Source organism: Pogona vitticeps, chromosome 5, assembly GCF_051106095.1.
Source record: "Pogona vitticeps strain Pit_001003342236 chromosome 5, PviZW2.1, whole genome shotgun sequence".
Lineage (NCBI taxonomy): Eukaryota > Metazoa > Chordata > Lepidosauria > Squamata > Agamidae > Pogona > Pogona vitticeps.
In genome coordinates, this window is record NC_135787.1 from 70,877,461 (window position 1) to 70,897,856 (window position 20,396).

The following is a 20,396-nucleotide window of genomic DNA, read 5'->3' on the forward strand; positions in this document are numbered from 1 at the left end:
AGTGTTTGTGATTACCAGCTTGCTCTCTTGAGAAAACTTTATTAGCCTTTGCCCTGCTTCGTTTTGAACTACAAGGCCAAACTATGCTGTTGTTCCTTTGATCTCTTGACTCCCTACTTTAGCATTCCAGTCCCCTATCATGAGAAGAACATCTTTCTTTGTTGTCAGTTCTAGAAGGTGTTGTAAGTCTTCATAGAATTAGTCAATTTCAGCCTCTTCAGCATCGATGGTGGGTGCATAAACTTGGATTACTGTGATGTTGAAAGGTCTGCCTTGGATTCGTATTGAAATCATTCTATCATTTTTGAGATTGTATCCCAGCACAGCTTTTCCCACTCTTTTGTTGACTTTGAGGGCTACTCCATTTCTTCTACAGGATTCTTGCCCACAATAGTAAATATGTTAATTGTCTAAATTGTATTCGCCCATTCCCATCCATTTTAGTTCACTGATGCCCAGGATGTAAATGTTTATTCTTGCCATCTTGTGTTGGACCACATCCAACTTACCAAGGTTCACAGATCTTACATTCCAAGTTCCTATGCATATTTTTCTTTGCAGCATCGGACTTTCCTTTCACTTCCAGGCGTGTCCACAGCTGAGCATCCTTTTGGGTTTGGCCCAACCACTTCATTAGTACTGGAGCTACTTGTACTTGCCCTCCGCTCTTCCTCAGTAGCATGTTGGACACCTTCCAACCTGAGGGGCTCATCTTCCAGTGTCATATCTTTTAGCCTGTTTCTGTTCATGGGGTTTTCTTGGCAAAGATACTGGATTTGCTTTCCAGTTCCTCCTCCAGGTGGATCGCGTTTAGTCAGAACTCTCCACTATGACCTGTCCGTCTTGGGTGTCCCTGTACGGCATAGCCCATAGCTTCTCTGAATTACTCAAGCCCCTTCGCCACGGCAGCAATCCATGAAGGAGCCTTATGTTCTTAATATCCAATAATGAGAAGCATACTGCTTGTAATACCAGAAGAATTAGGGAAAGGCTGTGTGGTCCTTAACATGTGCAGTCTGTTTGATTGTTTTAGTGATTCAATAAAGATATCATCCTACTCTTGCATTTGTGTCCCTAATGCTGGAGGTTATGTGTAATTCCATTACTAGTCACTTACAGTTTTATTTTCCATGTATTTTTCTAAGCCATTTTCAAAGCAATCCAAGCTGGTTACCATCATTATTATCTTGCAGAAGCAAATTCCACAACTTGAAAGTTAATTGTACAAAGTACTTCTTTTCACCTGACCTGAAATCTCACACTATTTACCCTCCTTTGCTGATGTCACATTATGAAGGAGAGGGAGAACAACTTCTCATCCAGTTTCTCTTCAAGATGTGTAACATGATACAGCTGTATCATGCTCTCCTTTTATGTACGATTTTCCTATGTTTTAAAAAAGCATATATGCTAACTTTACCTGATAGAGCAGTTTCTCCAGTCCTTTGCACACTCCCTTTTTGGCTTTATGCAATAAATGCAAGACAAATATTCCATGCTTGAAAGCTGAGCTCCTTCGTAAAAGAGATTTAATTCAAGACACGCTGAGCAAGGGAACAGAAGGGGTAAGGATCTGTCTAGCAAGCTGCTTTCCACTCTCACAGTCCTTGGATCCCACTATTTAACTTTAGAAGAAGAGGTGTATTAATAGTTTCTATCCCTTTATTCATTTCCTAATTTGCACTCTTTTATGCTATCCGTACATCCTCCCCTTATTATTTATTTATTCCTAACAAGTCTCCCACAAACTACTGGAAGTGTTTCACAGTTACTTCATGTTACAAGCAAAATCTTCCGTGCTCAAACAGCAAAGTCCTATAAAAACTATCACAGTCTATAATAATGAAACAATCTCCCTCTCACAATCACAAACAACAAAAAAGTGGAACTCCTAAAGCTCAAATATTTTGCTGCTATTAAAATCACAAAATACTCCAAAATCCTTGGACAGGGGAAATGCTTCTACATTCCATTTTACTGCTCCCATCTATTTGATTGCTAGTCATCCATTAGAAGAAGAAAACAACAGCTTAGCCTAATTCCATTCTGCTTTCCCTGCTAGTTGTGATACTGATAAAATGAAGGCCTACTCAACTATCACACTGTTGTTATGTGCTGCCAGGTTGCCTCTGACATTCGGCAACACTATGAATGAGTAACCTTCAAACTGTCCTGTCTCCAGTAGCCCTACTCAGCTCTTACAAACTCAAACCTGTGGTTCCTTTAAGGATTCAATCCATCTCGCATTTGGTCTTCCTCTTTTCCTGCCAGTATTATACCTTTCCCAGTATTACTCTCTTTTCCCGCAAATCCTGCTTTCCCATGATGTGCCCAAAGAATGACAGCCTCAGTTTCATCATTTTTGTCTTCAGAGATAGTTCAGGCTTGATTTGCTAGGATCCTAGTGCAGACTTTTTAAAATTTGCACTCAGTTTTCAATTCCATTTCAGTTGGCAAGTATAAATAAAATATGGTGCAGATAAAATGTTATTTGGGAATTAAACTTACCATTTCATGTCTGGGAAATCAAAAAGCCAGGGTAAATCTGCAACATCTGCTGAAACGCTAAACTGCTATTTTGAACTTCCTACCCAAGTCATAAAATACATTCAAAGAATGTTTAGCCTTCATTTAAAATATCTGTTTGACAGTAGCACTATCTAAATAATAGGGATTATTGCTGAATATACAGAAAAGTAATCTGGCTAGAGGAGAAGGAGGAACATCAAACAGAACATGACTCGGAAAACCTGCTTGTCTTTCTGTCCCAATAGCCTAGTGTCCTATTGACCTACTTTTTCTGTTATGGGAGTTAAGTCCGTCTCTCCTATTTGAGTTTTGCTACAAAACAGGGTGAGGAAAAATACACACGAGACACCATTGTCACAGTCATTGTTTATAGTCTTTACAGTCATGTCTAATTGTCATTCCACTGGATATATTAAACTTATGCCTACTTTAAATTATTTTGACAGGTATCTAAACAGCTATTCTAACCATTATTTTTATCAAGAAAAAGCTCAGAGATTCATAACTATGAAACAATCCCTACTAAGAAATTTTCAGGGGAGGTAGCCACATAACTAACTAACTAACTAACTAACTAACTAACTAACTAACTAACTAACTAACTAACTAACTAACTAACTCACTCACTCACTCACTCACTCACTCACTCACTCACTCACTCACTCACTCACTTTACTTACTTACTTACTCACTTACTAGATTTCTACAACGACGCCCCAGACAGCGTCTACTCGGAGCGGCTTACAAATATCATAAAATATCACAAAAAAACATAAAAACATCGTAACATTAATTTTTATTTATTTATTTTATTTATTTCATTTATACCCCGCCTATCTAGTCAAATGTGACCACTCTAGGCAATTAAATCAATAATATGGTGCATTCAAGATGGGGAATGATAGAAAACAAGAAGAGAGATTTCAAGAATTGACAGGAGGGAAGAGCCTAAAGAGCAAAGTCTTTAAATGGCTCTTAAAAACACCCAACGAGGGTGGCAGGTGCATCTCTGTTGGAAGGCTGTTCCATAGTTGAGGGGCCACTGCCGAGAAGGCCTGGTTTCTTGTTCTTTCTTTCCGGACCTCTCTGTGTTAGGCCCCTCAACCATCCCTTCTGGCTGTGCTGAGTAATTCGGGTAGATCTAGGTGGGAGAAGGCGATCTGCCAAATATCAAGGTCCCAAACCGTTTATTTATTTTTATTTATTTATTTTATTATATTTAGGGCTTTATACATTATCATTAACACTTTGAAGTCAATGCAGAAACAAATGGGCAGCCAATGCAAGGCAGCTAGAGTGGGAGAGATATGCTGCTATTTTCTCACCCCACTAAGGAGTCTGGCCACCACATTCTGCACCATTTGGAGCTTCCGCATCAATCTCAAAGGTAGCCCCACATAGAGCGCATTACAGTGGTCTAATCTCGAGATTACGAGCGCGTGGACGAGAGTAGTGAAGGACCCCCCCCCATCAAGGCAGGGTTGCAGCTGGGCAATCTGCCACAGATGAAAATAGGCAGAGCGGGCCACAGAAGCTACCTGGGTTTCCATGGTAAGCGCCAGGTCCAGATGGATCCCCAAGCTTTGGACCCCACTCCATGCGGTAAGAGTCACCCCCCAAAAGAGAGGGAGTTTCCCAAACCACCAATGGAGGGGCCACCCACCCTCAGGACCTCCGTCTTGTCCGGGTTCAGCCTCAACCCATTCAGCTGCATCCATTGCAGTACGGCCTCCAAACAGCGCTGAAGGGACAGAACGGCATCCACTGAAGTAGGTGAAAAGGAGATGTAGAGCTGGGTGTCATCAGCATACTGATGACACATGGCCCCACATCTCCTGATGACCCCTCCCAGCTGCCTCATATAGATATTAAACAGCACTGGGGAGATGATCGACCCCTGCGGAACCCCACAATTGAGACTCCACGGGGCCGAGACACTCTCTCCAAGCTGTAATCTCCGGGGACGGTCCTCCAAGAAGGATCAGAGCCAGGCAAGTGCCAGACCACCAATTCCCAGCTCGGAGATCCTCCCCAGGAGGATACCATGGTCGACGGTATTGAAGGCGGCTGAGATATCAAGAAGGACCAAAGTACAAAACAGGGGAAGGGAAGATAGTTTAGGCCCTATTTTAGTGCTACCACGACTTACCCCCTCAAATCACACACAAGAGACTCAGATATCCCTGGTACATTCATACACAGGCATTCTATTAACTGGATTCTAAGGTGTAATGCAAAATAAGATTTGCAGCTGTCTAAAAGAAAAGAAGAAAACATCCTGCTATGTACAGACATCCTACTGAAAAGGAAAGCAATGTGAATAGCAATCTAACAACCTTTCCTCATCCTGCCAAGATGTGAAATGACTATCAATTATGTAGACAGGGATGTTTATCTGGTCAGTCTGTGCCCTCCCAAGAGCTCTGTGACTGGGGTTTCCAGGGGAACCTGGGCTTTTTTCAACACCACTTGAGCTGTCAATCTCCTTCTGTTTCAGGCTTCATGATTCTGTTACAACATTACTGTTGTTATTTACAGGAGACATGCTGATACCAAGTGTCCCCGCTCCCCAAATCTGCAGCATTTTAAACCTCTGGAGCGCTAAATCAAAATACTCAACCTGATTTGAGCACCACTTCACGCTTGCTCAATTTACTTCTGATAATTTTGAAAAAGGACAAACAACTTACTCTGCTTCAGTTTCATAATAAATTCTGAATCTGAAGCACATCCCTACTCCAAATGTTTTCTTTATTAAAATGTTAGCTCAAGCCATTTCAGTACTCTATGCAAAGCCATTGTTTCTTTTACATCACCAATGTAATGAATACATGGCATAGCAACTAAGGCAGCCACAGGAAAAAGAGAATAAGGCCCCTTTAACAGAATGGAAATTTCAGCAGATATAGCTAATCAGGTAAGCTACACCTGCTGAAACCTTCTTCTACATAAATGCAAGCAAAATGAAAATCATTTGCTATGGCTGAAACACACACTATTCACTTGTCATAAGGATAAATTAAAACATGCACTACTCACAAGAAACAAGGCAGAGAATGCTTAGTTGCATAATTTTAAAAGTGAGACAAGCTGTGAGAAAGGAGACCCTGTGAGAACTTTTACTAGTACTACACAGCAATTGTATGCAAGTGCATTCAATAGGTGATATTTAAATTAAAAAAATAAACAAAAAACCTGAGATACACCAAGTTCAAAAGAACTATCCCTTGATAACCATTAAGTGGCTTTTTTGCAAGTCTAGTTTCATAGCTGAACATACCACTCAATGATGCCTTGAAGGTCAGCATTTACTTTTCCTCTTTACTTTTATCATCTATGCCTAGGGTGACTGGATGAAAAACAGGACAGATTTCTTTTTTCTTTACTAGTGGTGTGGAGGAGGACATTTCAGCATTTGTAGCTTGCATTAAAAGCTGCATCTGCTGAGATGTTTTCTTCTAATTAACTATTAAAGTACAGGAACACTGTATTCTTCTCCATCTTGTTGCCTTATCTCTACCCTTCATTTCAGATTACATTTTTCTGTACAAAATTCTTATTTCAGCATCATCATTCCCACACTCTGCCAAGGGATCTGCCAATATTCTTAAGCAGCAATCGTATTTTTCCATGTATAAGATTTCTTGCAAGGAAAGTAGAGGGAGAAAGTACTTTACTCACAAGAAAGCACTTTACTGTGAGGAAAGTGGAGGGGGAAAGCACATTCTTTGGAAGAAATTGGAGGGGGAAAGCAGGGGTCAAAGCACTTTGCTTGCTCCCCCTTACTTCTGTGTATAAGACAACCCTAAATTTTTAATCTAAATATTTTAGAGGAAAGTATCGACTTATACATGGGAAAATACGGTAAATACTACCCAGTTTGAATTATTACCCCAATTCCCATAGGAACTAATGCAAAGCTGGTTAATCCGTACTCTACCACTAAGGGGAGACTCTTTTTTATTTTTTCTTCTTTTGACCTAAGATGAACTTAGATCAAAAAAAGGGCAGGAAAGGTTTTGGTGTTGTTGGTTTTTTTTCAATTTTTTTTCGTTCATAAGTCGAGACTACGTTTGCAAGTCGAAGCAAGTTTTTGTGAATGGAGCCATTTGTAACTCAAATCGTTCGCAAGTGGAGACATTCGTAAGTCGAGGTACACTGTACCATTTTAAACTATCTTTTTAAGTTTCTTTCACTATGTCATTTGCATTTTAAATAAGGCATTAGTTGTACATGTTCTCTGCAGATGGCACAAGTCAGTCCACATTTCCCTTACTAAAGGAAAGGCACCTATGCATCCCTTTCAATCCTAAAATTAAGAATTATTGCTTTACACAAAGCCTAATAATTCTTTGACTACTTACAATTCAATTCCTTAGCAAAATACTATAAGAAGCTGTGACCGAAAGTACAGCTTTGCTTAGACATCTGGCCCTCTACTTGATCGATAATCCTCAATTGGGTGTCTCTTCTGTAAAACTACCATATTTTTCCATGTATAAGACCACCACGTATAAGACGCCCGCCCATTTTTCTAACCCAAAATTTCTTTCCTTGCAAAAAAGTGGAGGGGGAAGGCAGGGATCAAAGGTCTTTGATTTATGCTTTACCCCCTCCACTTTCTTCCAAGGAGAGTGCTTTCCCCCTCCACTTTCTTCACAAAAAGTGGAGGGGAAAAGCAGGAATCAATGCACTTTGATCCCTCCCCCCCTTACTTCCATGCACTTTGATCCCTCCCCCCCTTACTTCCATCAATTTTTAACCTAAATATTTTAGGCAAAAGTATCGTCTTTTGCACGGGAAAATATAGTAATCAGATTTCAGTTACCAGTTCCTAGATATCAGTTCCTACTGCAACCACGATCAATTCAACTGTAGAGGCCCATAACTGGAGGGGGGGAACCGTAAAGAACTACTTGAAACCAGCCTGCCATGAATCATTTTCAAAAACTCATGTCTGGAGTAAAACCAGCAATTTATGAAAGAGTTATATGAAGCAAAATCAATAGCATATGTAATCCCCTACAGATTATTGTTGACTGGGCAGGAAGCCATAACAATTACTGAAGTATTGTGGGTCTAATGTTAAAATGACAAACACAAACTGCTAAACCACTACATTTTCAATCCAGTACTTTCCGATCATCCCATCCCATTGCTTGTTTGAAACAAACAGAAAAAAGTGAAAAGGATAAAGAAATGATCAACTTTTTTCCCTGTAACTATGGAAGTGAAGTACTGTAGTAAGATGCTACACGCTTACTGCTATGTCACTCTTTCACCATCAGTTAAGGATGAGTCTATAGAAACCATGTGTCAGCTCTGGAGTGGCAGACAGCTTTAGTCATCTGATATGCAGTGGTTACTGAAATACATATGAAATAAAGGGTAGCCATGTGGTGCAAACAAAATAAAATAAAATACCAATGCAAAAACAGACAATAAATTTATAGACCGCTTTTGTATTAAAAGTAGCTAGTATAACTTCATGATAAAACAAAAAAGTACAGTTTAATAAGCTGCTATGTCTCTGAAGTACAGCAAAAAGCACTTTTGTTCTTATTGTTCTTGCTGTAATTACAGAACAACTCCCTCTTTGGAACACTGTAGCCGAGCAGTACTTAACCTTTCCTTTACCACAGATCCTCTTTAAATGTCTTTTATTGCTGCAGACCACTAAACTTAAGTCAAGACTTTAAACCCTAAAGTGCACCAAATATTTATTTAAAGTTTCTCATGGTCTTGCTATAACAACGCTTTTTAAAGATGACTAGAAGAAGCTTCATTTTGTTTTGAACAGGATGCACCCTCATCAACAGCACCAGTTCATTTACATTTCAAATTCAGCCAGCGATCCATTCTGAGGCTCAGCCAAAACATATTGTCACAAAATTCAATGTGATAATGTTGAAGTCACTTTCTCCAACAATAACCAAATGGTTTTACTAGCAGAAATTGAACACTATCATGAAATCCGTCTGAACACTCATTCACACTGACACTACCTTTTCACACATCTTGACTGTGCAGTAGCAAGAAACGTCACATGCTGCATCTCAGCCACTAATAATCATTCACTTGCATGTTCTCACCAAGCACAGAAATATCAGTTATTTGCTATCAAACATTTATTTTCCTAACTGATTTTTACTTTTGCTTGTTTTTAATGGAGGTGGTAGGTTATAAAAGCCAAGTTTTACACAAATGAGCAAGGGAAATTAAGATTTTATTCTACATTTCCTTTTCTTTCTTGCTTTCTTCCATTCTTTCTTTCTTTCTTCTTTAATTGCAAAAGATCATAGCATTTCTTCAAGCCTTCATGGGCCCACTGTGATGACACTGAGGCCCTCCAGGGATCTGCGGACCACAGGTTAAGAACTTCTGTTGTAGACAGACTGTGAATTCTTAAGCCTGGGGATAGCTGCTAAAAAGCCTTTCTAATGTTCTCACAAAACAAGCTTGGTAAGGTGAAGGAAATGAGAGAAGAGCTTCCCAAGATCTTAAAAACCAACAACGCTTACCTGGAGTGATAGGATCCTTCAAATAACCTAGACCCAAGCAGTATAGGGATTTAAAAGTAATAACCAGAGTCGATTTGATATAAATCAAATTGATTTAAATTGCAATTTAAATTTAAAAAAACATATTTGTTTGATGGTTTAAATTTTAAAAATGATTTTTTAAAATTTAAATTGTAATTTAAATAAATTTACTTTTTTAAAAAAATCACTGATTTTTATCATCTTGGTAATAACAAGCATTTTGACTTGGGCTCAGAAATAGACTGGCAACCAGGGAATAAGGATGGCTAAATTAAATTGACTGACAGGTTGGTCCTGCCTTGGAAGGGATGGGAAGGAGCTTACCAACACTGTATTACCCTCCTGCACTACAGGAAAATCATAGGTTTCTAACACATGAGAAGCTGGTATATGATGAACCAGTACTGGGGTGGAGCAAGGGGAAGACTAGCCAAAAAAAAAGGTGGGAAAGAAACGAATGAGCACTGAGCTGACAGCAAGTAATAGGTTTTGATATGACGCAACGCCAGATACCTTCACTAAAGGTTCATCATTCTATGGAATGAGGATAATTATCTTAATCAATCTTCTCCAAAGACTGCTTATACTTGCTAATGAGGATTGTTCTCTACAGTGAAAACATTTCAATGTACATTATAATTTCTACAGAATGGCTTGTATCAGTGACTTCTGAAAGTGATTAACTGAAGACCCGGGTCCTCAAACTTTTTAAACAGGTGGCCAGTTCACTGTCCCTCAGACTGTTGGGGGGAGCGAACTATAGTCCTTATAAAAATATGAACAAATGGATCAAGTAAAAAAAAAAAAGAATCCGGTTCCTTTTTTTTTTACTTGATGGGGAGAATTAATTATTTGAATGAGTTTTTAAGTGAAGAAAATATACAAGACAATACTTTTTAAAATTTGTAAGAGGGAATCGGAATGTATTTTTAAGTTTTTATTAATAAAAAAATCTATTGTATCTAATTATTTGTCTATTTGAATATTTTCTTCTGGGTCGATTTTTTTACTTGATCTGAACAAATTCCTATGCACACTGCACATATCTTCTGTGTGGTACAGAATATCTTTATAGGCAACATTTAGATCAGACAGAAATTCCTGAAACTGTCTGTGGTTTAGTGCATGAAATCTAATGAAGTTAACATAACACCATGCTAAGAGCACCATCAGTTGTCACACTGGCTAGTTTAGCCCAGTCCAACTCCAAATCATTCACAGTTTTGGTGAACCTTTTCAAAGATATTGTTCCTTTGATGCAAAGTACTGCACCTCGGAAAAAGAAACCAATTACATAGTTACAAGGTGGGGGATACCTGGCTCAGCAAAGCTACGAGAGAGAAGGATCTTGGAATCATCATAGATCACAAGCTGAATATGAGCCAATAGTGTGATGTAGCTACAAAAAAGGTAAATGATATTTGAGGCTGCATTAAATTTTTTTTATTAATTTCTTACAAATTTAATTTGTTCAGGCTACATAGACTTTCTCTTAAAGGTTCAGGTTCTCTTTAAGATTATCTTAAAGGCTCAGAGCCTGTCTGCAGCTGAACAACACAAGTATCTGACCAGACATTTAAAAGAAAAGCAAACAAAGCTTCTGGGAGGAAGCTTTCAATTTGTCTTTTACTTTTTAAAGTGATTCAGCACTTATTTGATGCTTAATACATACTTTAAAAGTTTTTTACCATTTCAGCCCCTCCACACAGCTCTTCTTAAGCCACTTCATGATACTGTTCTCTTCTTAAGCCACTTCATGATATCTTCAAATTCAGTGAAGGCTTGCTTTTGGTTCATTTCTAGCAATCAGACATTTGGAAATGGACTAAACCAGAGTGATCCTACCCCCCCACACAAAAAACAGAAGCCTCTGACAGGGACCAGAAAGATATGGTAGGAACACTCAGCAGACAATTTGGCTTACTCCAGTGATTGCATTGTGAGACTGCTATTAAAAGTAGCAAATCAACCTATTCCCATAGGAGTTTAAACAGCAGATAATGTCCATCTAATTGCACCCAGAGTTTCAGCCATTTTCTAAGTGCAGTCCAATCCTCAACATGTTTACCTACAAGAAAATGATACTAGATTTAATGGAAGTTAATCCTTAGCAGAGGTCACATTATTGATGACATTTTTAACAATTTGCAATCAAAATTTTCCCCCTGGGAACACAACACTTGAGTCGATAATTATCCTTCAGTCTCCTGGCAACAGTCACAGAGTATCCAGAAGTTTTAAGCTGAAAAGTACAACTAAAACATGTCCTCCCACAAAAAATAAAAAGACATCTGGCAGATGAAATTTACATTTGCTTAACAGGCTCACAAATGACACCAAAAAGCCTCAGCAATCCCTTCCTAATAAATTAGTCTACAACTAAAGCCTTGAACAGTGAATACTTACTTTCAAAACGATGCAGTGAATATGCAGGAGTACTCATCAAGGTGGATTAAAATTGATTATTTCATATATATATAATATATAAACCATTTTTTAAATGTAAATAAGTTTTTTTATTTGAATTGGATTTATTTTAATGCAATGCTTTTGGAAGAGAAAATCTATCTAAAGACAGTTTTTCTATTTAAGATACATGACTTTTTAAAGAGAAAAGAAGAGAAAAATATTTTGAATAAATAGTTCAAAGGTTATTCAGTATGTAATAGAGCTTAGTTATATATCATGCTGGGACATGGTGGCGCTGCAGGCTAAAGCACAGAAGCCTTTGTGTGCTGCAGGGTCAGAAGACCAGCAGTCGTAAGATCGAATCCACGCAACGGAGTGAGCTCCTGTCGCTTTGTCCCAGCTCCTCGCCAACCTAGCAGTTTGAAAGCATGTAAATGCAAGTAGATAAATAGGTACCACCTCGGTGGGAAGGTAAACAGCATTCCGTGTATAGCTGCGCTGGCCACATGACAACGGAAACTGTCTTCGGACAAACGCTGGCTCTACGGCTTGGAAATGGGGATGAGCACTGCCCCCTAGAATCAAACACGACTAAAATGTCAAGGGGAACCTTTACCTTTACCTATATATCATGAGGCTGTATATTTAAGTAATATTCACATTCTTGGTAAACTAATCCAATTTATCCAAGTTGAGATAGTATGCACTTTTTCGTAGTAAAAATGGTATAAAATAAACAAAGTTCAGGAAAAGGCCTTAATCCGATTGTTCTACAAATCTATGTACAAATAATGAATACATTACAGTAGGACCATGGTATCTGCGGAGGATCTGTTCCATGCCTCCCCACAGATGCCAAAAAATACGTATGTAGTGAATGCTATAAACTGCATGGTCTCTGGATCCTTCTAGTTCTGGTAAATACACCCTGGAAGTACATATAAATATGCATTTGGGGTGTGTGTGTGTAGTATTTACAGGCAGAGGAAAAATGAATCAACAGATTCTGATCCCATTGACAGAGAGTTTCCTAATGCAACTTAAATGCTAGGTTTGAATATTGTTTGGATGATAGTTTGCTTTTTAAAAAATATATCTTGTTTAACTATTTCAGTTAATAAATATCGATGTTTAAGCAAATACAATAATATGTATGCTATATGCTATTGTTTTAGTTAAATAAAGCAATTTAAGCAGTTCTCCAAAGATGAGTGATGTATTAAATTAACATCAGTTCTGATGTAGCTGTTTCACTGATACGACAAATTATTATTCTAAATATGAAATCATCTGGTTTCAAATATTAAAGATTATAACTACTAGCAAAAATGAGTCTTTACATTCAAAAATCGTGATTTAAATTGACTCTTACTGACTCATGGTTTAAATTGTGATTTAAATAGATTTGATTTAAATCAAATCCATCCTGATATTGATAGATCAATACCATTCTTCACAAGTCAGAAATGCACCTCAAGGTGCAGACAAACTGTGAAGGACATATCACAGCTGGAAATTTATTTGCAGTGAACCACTATCAAAACAAATGACACTATCTTGAGTTAAATGGGCCAATGTTCTGATATGGCATAATGATTAACTTGCTGTAAATTCCTGATTAACATGTTGCCGCTAATTTATACTGCAATGCAGGAGTCCACCTCATATTTTTAGGTAATATGTTCCAAGACCTACCACGGATGTTTGAAACGGTGGCTAGTAGCAAACTCTATATATATTGCAGTTGTAGCCACAGTGCTGTTTCTGTAGAGCAGAGTAGCTGTGGCAGCAGAAAGCACAAAGTGGCAGTCATAATAAAGGGGACTGACAGGTGACTTGCCTCCTCCTGCTATTGCTGCCATCTTGCACTTGGAATAGAGCGGGTTGTTGAAATAAGAGCTCATCAGAGTGGGGAAGGGAAGCAAATGTGCCAGAAACAGTAGCAGCAATAACCAAAAAAGAAAAAAGAGGAGGAGGAGGGGCAGTTGAGAGGAACAAGTCCCTGAATTAAGTCTCAAACTAGAAGCTGTGTATATTGCCTTACAAAGACCAGAATGGATAACTTATGGCAAACCGCAGATAACTGAAAATGAAGAAACCGAAACTGCAGATATGGGGTTTCTACTCATTCATTTACATTAACACAAAACTTATAGATGAAATATGTGAGCAGTTATAAATAAATACTAATTTATTATATGAAAATTATTATTATTTAATAATAATAAATTAGTAATATTATTAAATTTATCATTATTTAATAATAATAATGAAATTATTTAATATGTGAAAAGTTATAAATAAATACTAATAAAACATAATTTCAAACTCAACTTGATGGGGCATAGGGAGGGAAAATACATTACTAATTTTACAGAATCTCCACTATACCATTAGAAATTAAATCTGGGGATTTTTTCCTTATATGGTTTTCTAAATTAATACGGTTAAGGCAATTATATTAAAGATCTCAAAATTCTGAAAGCAACTACCGTGTTTCCCCGATAATAAGACAGGGTTTTATATTAATTTTTGCTCCAAAAACGCATTAGGGCTTATTTTAAGGGGATTTTTTTTTCATGTACAACCATCTACATTTATTCAAATACAATCATCTTCTTCTGGTTGCTGCACAATGGTGGAGGGCAGGGTTTCGTAACTAGAGCTTATTTTTGGGGTAGGGCTTATATTACGAGCATCCTGAAAAATTATACTAGGGCTTATTTTCAGGTTAGGTTTTATTTTCGGGGAAGCAGGGTACATGAACAGTTGTAAAGATGTAAGACAGATGAGCTACTGTATAAAATCTTGAAATAAATATTCATATAATTCAAAAAACACTTTCAATGTGACACTGTATGCCCTGATTTCCTCTTTTCTGTCCAAGTTTACATGCATTTCAATTTGAGGAACAGTTCACATAATGAGCCGGCTGAGGTGTTAAGATCATCAGGAGAGTCCTTTTTTGCAGTCCTGCCATCTTTGCTGGTGCAGATGCATCTGATGGGGACATAGGAGACAGCCTTTTCTGTTGCTGCACCAACTTTGGAACTCCCTCCCACAGGAGGCCAGACTGGCCCCATCTTTGCTATCCTTCTGCAAGCAGGTAAAGATCTTTCTCTTCAGGAAAGCCTTCCCTAAGTAACCAGCTACCTGTGTGTGAATTTTACATAGATTGTTATGTATTACTGCTTTGACTGGACTGTTAGTACTACTTGGGTTTTCCATTTTTGTATTCTCCAATTCTCAGAGTGACCTTTTAAATATTTATCTACTTATTGTTCTTTGCCTAAATGTGGCCTGTTAATAAGATGCCTCCTTAATTATTGTTCATAATTTTTAAATATCGTATTTTAATTATGTTAACCACCGTTGTATACTCATTGTTTTCAACTTTAAATATTGTCTTTCATTGTAGTAAGCTGCTTTGAGTTCTTTTCAAGGAGAAAGTTAGGGTAAAAATAATTTTAAAAAATAAAAATAAATAATCAAATAAATAACACTACTCAAATAATAAAGCTGGTGTTTCAATGCTGAAATGTTCCCCACTATGAGATACGATAGGTAAAAAAAATCTGTTCCAAATTATTTAACATTATTTTATTTTTAAAAATCCTGACCCCCCCCTCCCTGTCAACAAACCTCTATGTGGATACTATCAATAAAATTACCATGAAAGACTATAAAGCAATCTGAATTACTTTTACATAATTAAAATATTTTGAATTAACAAATTAAAAAAATGAAAATAAACTTAAAAATCAAACTATGAACTCAAAACCACATAGAAGAGCCTATGCCCTGTGAATAGCATCCCATCACTGAGCTGTAACTGCTGAATAAGTTTTCTTCCACATCTATACACTGTACTGCTCCCGATGGTTAGAGAAAGAAGTCCCCGGAGTAGATATTAAAGAGCATCTATTGGCAGTCCACCTGTCACATATCTAGCAGATGCAGCCTCCGTGTCACCCTTACACAGAGAAGATTGCATTAATCTGAATAGAAAATATTCTGGCAAGGTTATCCGTGCCAATGAATGGTAATGGTTGGCAGGCCAGCCAAAGTTCAATGCAACTTCACAGGACTTAAGGTATCATACCTTGGGATATCTCATGCATCAAGGACCATAGTTTAAAATAAATAAATATGTAGCACAAAAAGGCATTAACACCTAGAATTTTTAATGTGCATTTGGACAAATACGTTTTTGCATTGTTAAGCAAAATCTAACAACCATGAACCACTGAAATCAGTATTCAACGATTTAATGTGAGAAGCAAACCACCAAACCTTGTAGTACACAACAGCAGGAGGAAGATTAATGAATGACATTAGACCTATTTGAAGGTTATCTAAACTAGGAGTGGTGTATCAGTGGTTTCACTACTTATGCCTTGAAATCATGCAACTGTCTTGTAGCTTGAAATGTTAAACATCAGTAGGTGAAAGCACTCCTTGATTTTGATGAGAGAATATAAAATGTCATGTTTTTCCTAAATATTAGGATAAAGGAAATGCCTTTGGATGTAAATTGAATTCCAGTGGTTGTTCACAGAACTCTGTCCTTTGCTCATGCTGAATCAAATCTGCTGCAGACATTATAAATGTATCTACTGAAATGAGCTACTGTTTATAAAGGCTTACGCAAAATACAATATATTAGTTTTTAAGCTGGCATAAGACACTTTTAGTTTTGTTGTAACTGTAATAAAGACTGCAACTAAAAATCAAAAGTTATTTAAAATTATCTACACATAAAGTACAGTACATAAAACAAGTAGGACCATTTAAAAGGCACTGGCTGAAATCCCATTTCATAAATTATGCCATGTAGACTAGCATCATCATCAACCACAGCAATTTTTTTGAAATAAAAAATGTCTAATTCTCCATTAAAAATCCAAAAACTCCTGTGGACTCCCTTTCATTATGGGAAAACCATAATCTCTTTCATTATGGGGGCCAAGAGACAGAAGAAGTCTTTAATTTTCTTTTTTAACAGAAAAACTAGAGTATCTAATAAAGAAATAAACAAATATACAGTGCTTTACTTTTTTAAAAAACTGCCACTACTAGTAATGCTATCTGGTGGCAAAAACTTGCATAAATTGAAGACTCCCTGCCTTGTCCCACAGCTTCCAATGGTTTCCTCACAACAAAGGGGATTCCACCAGAGATTTGGCAGCCGGGGGGGGGGGGGAGCAGGGATTAGAATTGTTTTTATTACTGAAAAATCGCTGCTGTTGATGATGTTATCAGCGTTCTGCAAGGTAGAGTTGCTCAGATAAGATTTCAGCCACTGTATAGAAAAGTAGGAATATTGCTATAATCACACATTTTGTTCTCTGAGTACAGCTAAATTAGGGATAGGGAGCAATCTAATCTGGGTCATTTTGAAACTATGGGTCTTGACTAGATTGAATCTTCCATTCACATGAACATCACTCCTGCACAACATACCCTCTAATTTTCAGCCTCGCTGGGCAGGGCTTTGCCTCTCTTGCGTGCGACTCTGCCTCTTTGTGCGTGTGTGATTCCATCTCCCACATGTGCAGGGTTCTCTTGCAAACAGAACCTAACGGGTTGAACATGATCACTGTACGGAGGAGGAAGAGAGCTACGTGCAGGGAGGCAGAGATGCTTGCACCCGGCTTAGAGGGAACCTTGCTCCTGCAGTCCCCATAGTTGTGATCTAGTCCAGTGGTTCTTAACCTTGGGTTACTCAGGTGTTTTTGGACTGCAACTCCCAGAAGCCTTCACCACCAGCTGTGCTGGCTGGGGTTTCTGGGAACTGCAGTTCAAAAACACCTGAGTAACCCAAGGTTAAGAACCACTGATCTAGTCAACTACATGTTGATATTAGACTGCTCCCTTCTGGTCCATTTGGACTCCCCTTCTTGCTTGCCATCTCCTCCTTCTCTTCTGCAATAGCTGTCAGGCATCTAGGAAAAAGCCTAATTGTTTGTGGGTGGGCATTAATGCTTGGTTTTTATGCACACATAGGGGGAGTATGGAATGGCCCAGTTCAACAGCACATTTCTCTTTTTTTAATTAGTTTTTGGTAAGTGGAATAGTGCTTAAGTGATGCAGAACAACAATGATGTTTTTTTCTGATTTAAAAAATTTAATTAAAACGTGTTTTTTTCACTTTAAAATAGGATGGAGGGTGCTATCCGCCATCAGGGCCCGACCACACCCACCTCTACACATCACCACAAATGTATAAGAAGAACAGCCCCCTAATCCTATACTGGAGTGATCTAGACAACACAGCAAGAAAACTGTTTTTATTTGGACCAATCCTAATAATTCCAAATAAACAGTAGGCTCTGACCCCAGACCACTCTGGGACAGATTGGTCCCCATTAAGGATGCATTGGAATGCTGTAACAAAAACACTGTGTGGTTGACATTTTTTAGCAGGAGGCTACAGAGTGGGATAGGGACGTGGTGGCGCTGCAGGTTAAACCACAGAAGCCTCTGTGCTGCAAGGTCAGAAGACCAGCAGTTGTGAGGTCGAATCCATACAACAGAGTCAGCACCTGTCGCTTGTCCCAGCTCCTGTCAACCTACCAATTCAAAGCTCCCGTCGCTTGTCCCAGCTCCTGTCAACCTACCAGTTCGAAAGCATGTAAGAATGTGAGTAGATAAATAGGTACCAACTCAGTGGGAAGGTAACGGCGTTCTGTGTCTAGTCTAGTCGCACTGGCCACGTGACCACGGAAACCGTGTTCAGACTGGATTAAATGGCAAGGTGAACATTTACCTTTTTACCTATCATTTATTATTTTTAGTATGTTTTGTCAATAATCGATGCTCATGGATTTATATTTTTTTAATTGTATATATACTGTTGTTAGCTGCTCAGAGTGGTATAAATATACCAGATGGGTGGGATATAAATCAAATAAATAAATAAATAAGTACAGAGTACGATAAACTCCCATGTAGCCAGCCTCTCCATTATACTGTGCTTTATTCAAAGTGTGTTACATATGTTAACAATGAAAATGTATTTGTGTAATTTATGCCAGTTTTCTTTTTCCAATATATTATTCTGAACAAAAGCATGTTTTCTCTTTTTAAAAACTCAGTTTTGAACAAAATTTACTTACACTTACGTCTGCTTAGAAGTTCGACCTTTTTTGCAACTTATTAAAAACAACAGCATCAGGAAACAAGCTTGAAACTACTCTGCACTAACTTATCATACCATCATACAATATAATAACAGAAATATGGTTGAAGAGCTCAGAACCAAAGTGCACTAAGAAGTTGGATTACTGTACATTGTTTATTTACTCCAGCGTCAACTTGCATCACTGCAACTGACTTGAACACATTAGCACTCCCATCTCCCGCTAAAGAGAGAGCAAGTAAGGATCTTAGCCATGGTGAAAAAAAATGAAAGAATGTGTGCAACTCGACTTGATTCAATGCCCTAGATTTGCTCATAAACAAGTGGGACTAGGATCTCCTCCTCGCCTGTATCACCAGTATTCAAATAAGACGGACGGCCTCGAAGATCTACCATGATAAAGAAAAAAACATATCTTTGCATGCTCTAATTCGGAAGACTGGGAAGAGACAAACCTAGCTAGCTACACCACAAAGTTTACTTTCGCCGGGAGAATAGCACCGGTAGTTTAGAAAACTGAAACATACAGTATAGGATACAGTACTCCCAACCTATCCCAAGCCACTCCCGGCATGCTCGTGCAAACGGGGGCGCCAGCACCGTGCAAAAGCAAATAGGCGCAGCCAGCCTTTCTACAGAAAAGCTACTAATAATGGCTTCGGTCTCCGTTATGAAACACCCACCTTGCCCGTCTCCACCTCACTACGGTGCCCGAATAGTGAGAGGGCAGCAAGGCGAACCAGACGGGCTTCCCCTCAGAGGCGTCCAACGGCGGGTCACATAAGGCCTTCAACTTGAGGCGTGTGTGTGTGTGTTGGGGGGGCGCCCTGAGATCATAGGTCTGCGCCAATCCGCCGTCGCACGCACTCGCCCGCCCGCCGGTCAAAGTTTACCTCAGCACACTAACCGGGAGCCCGCCACCCCCACACCCAAGACTCCCTTCAGCAACAGCAGTAACCGCCACCGGACGCGCGGGGGTGTCCTTACGGTGCTTCGCGTGTCTCAGCCTGCCCTGACGCTGTTCATCCTCCAGCCGCCCACCGCCACACAGACAGACAAGACAGCCCCTAGCTTCCCTTTAGCAGCAGCCACCAGGCCTAAGGTGGGGGGGGGGCTTCAGCTATCGCGCATGCGCGGCTCTCGCGCTTACCGGCAAAACAGCAGCAATCGCCGCCAAGCCCGGAGAAGATTTGCTGTATTGCGCGTGCGCCGAGGGTAAGGGACAAACCGCAGTGATAGCGACGCCTGAGTCGGCAAGGCCCTTGTGTTTCCCCCGGGCTTTCCTAAGCATGCGCAGTAGCCTCATACTACAACACCGATGAAGTCGGTGGTGATTCCCCTTCTTCGTCAGGAGCTGCCGTCAGGGAAGGGAGGAGGGAAGAAAACGTCGCTCTGCGCATGCACCTTGGAAAGCCGTCCAAGGGGTGTGTTGCGCATGCTCAATTTAGTTCCTGCTGTATCTTCGTGACCTCAGATTACCTCGTCTGAGAGAGGCGAAGAGGGAGAGTTGTTTACGGAGGGAAGGGAAAAGCGCCCTGAGGGAGGGCTGGAGATGTTCGTGTTACCAGAAAGGGTAGGAGGGCCATTTCGTCCCTCCCCCAGAGGATGTCATTCGACATGGAAGCTTTGGAACATGGAAGTGTCTTCTCCCCGATCATGGAGGTCGCCTCGGCACTTAGCAGCTGGGACGTTATTGAAAACGTTTACGCGGAAAGCGAGCATCGTAGCGTGGACGCGAACTACGCGGGAGGCTGCCGGTGTCCGTGCTTTGGCGG

The 20,396-nt window shown here is 39.3% G+C and overlaps 1 protein-coding gene across 8 annotated transcripts in view; it reads right to left on the reverse strand.

The window, feature by feature from the left end:
- Nucleotides 1–20,106, reverse strand: part of CLOCK (clock circadian regulator) — a 69,348-nt gene extending 49,242 nt beyond the window's left edge. For 2 of the 8 annotated variants that reach the window (XM_078394679.1, XM_073001248.2), the window contains exon 1: nucleotides 1,421–1,514. The gene's annotated coding sequence lies outside the window, so the exon portion shown is untranslated. Of the gene's footprint in view, nucleotides 1–1,420; nucleotides 1,515–19,304; nucleotides 19,459–19,608 lie in introns of those variants that run through there. The other 6 variants (XM_020792484.3, XM_078394677.1, XM_020792483.3 and 3 more) reach the window with 6 other exon arrangements.
- Nucleotides 20,107–20,396: the final 290 nt, after the last annotated feature.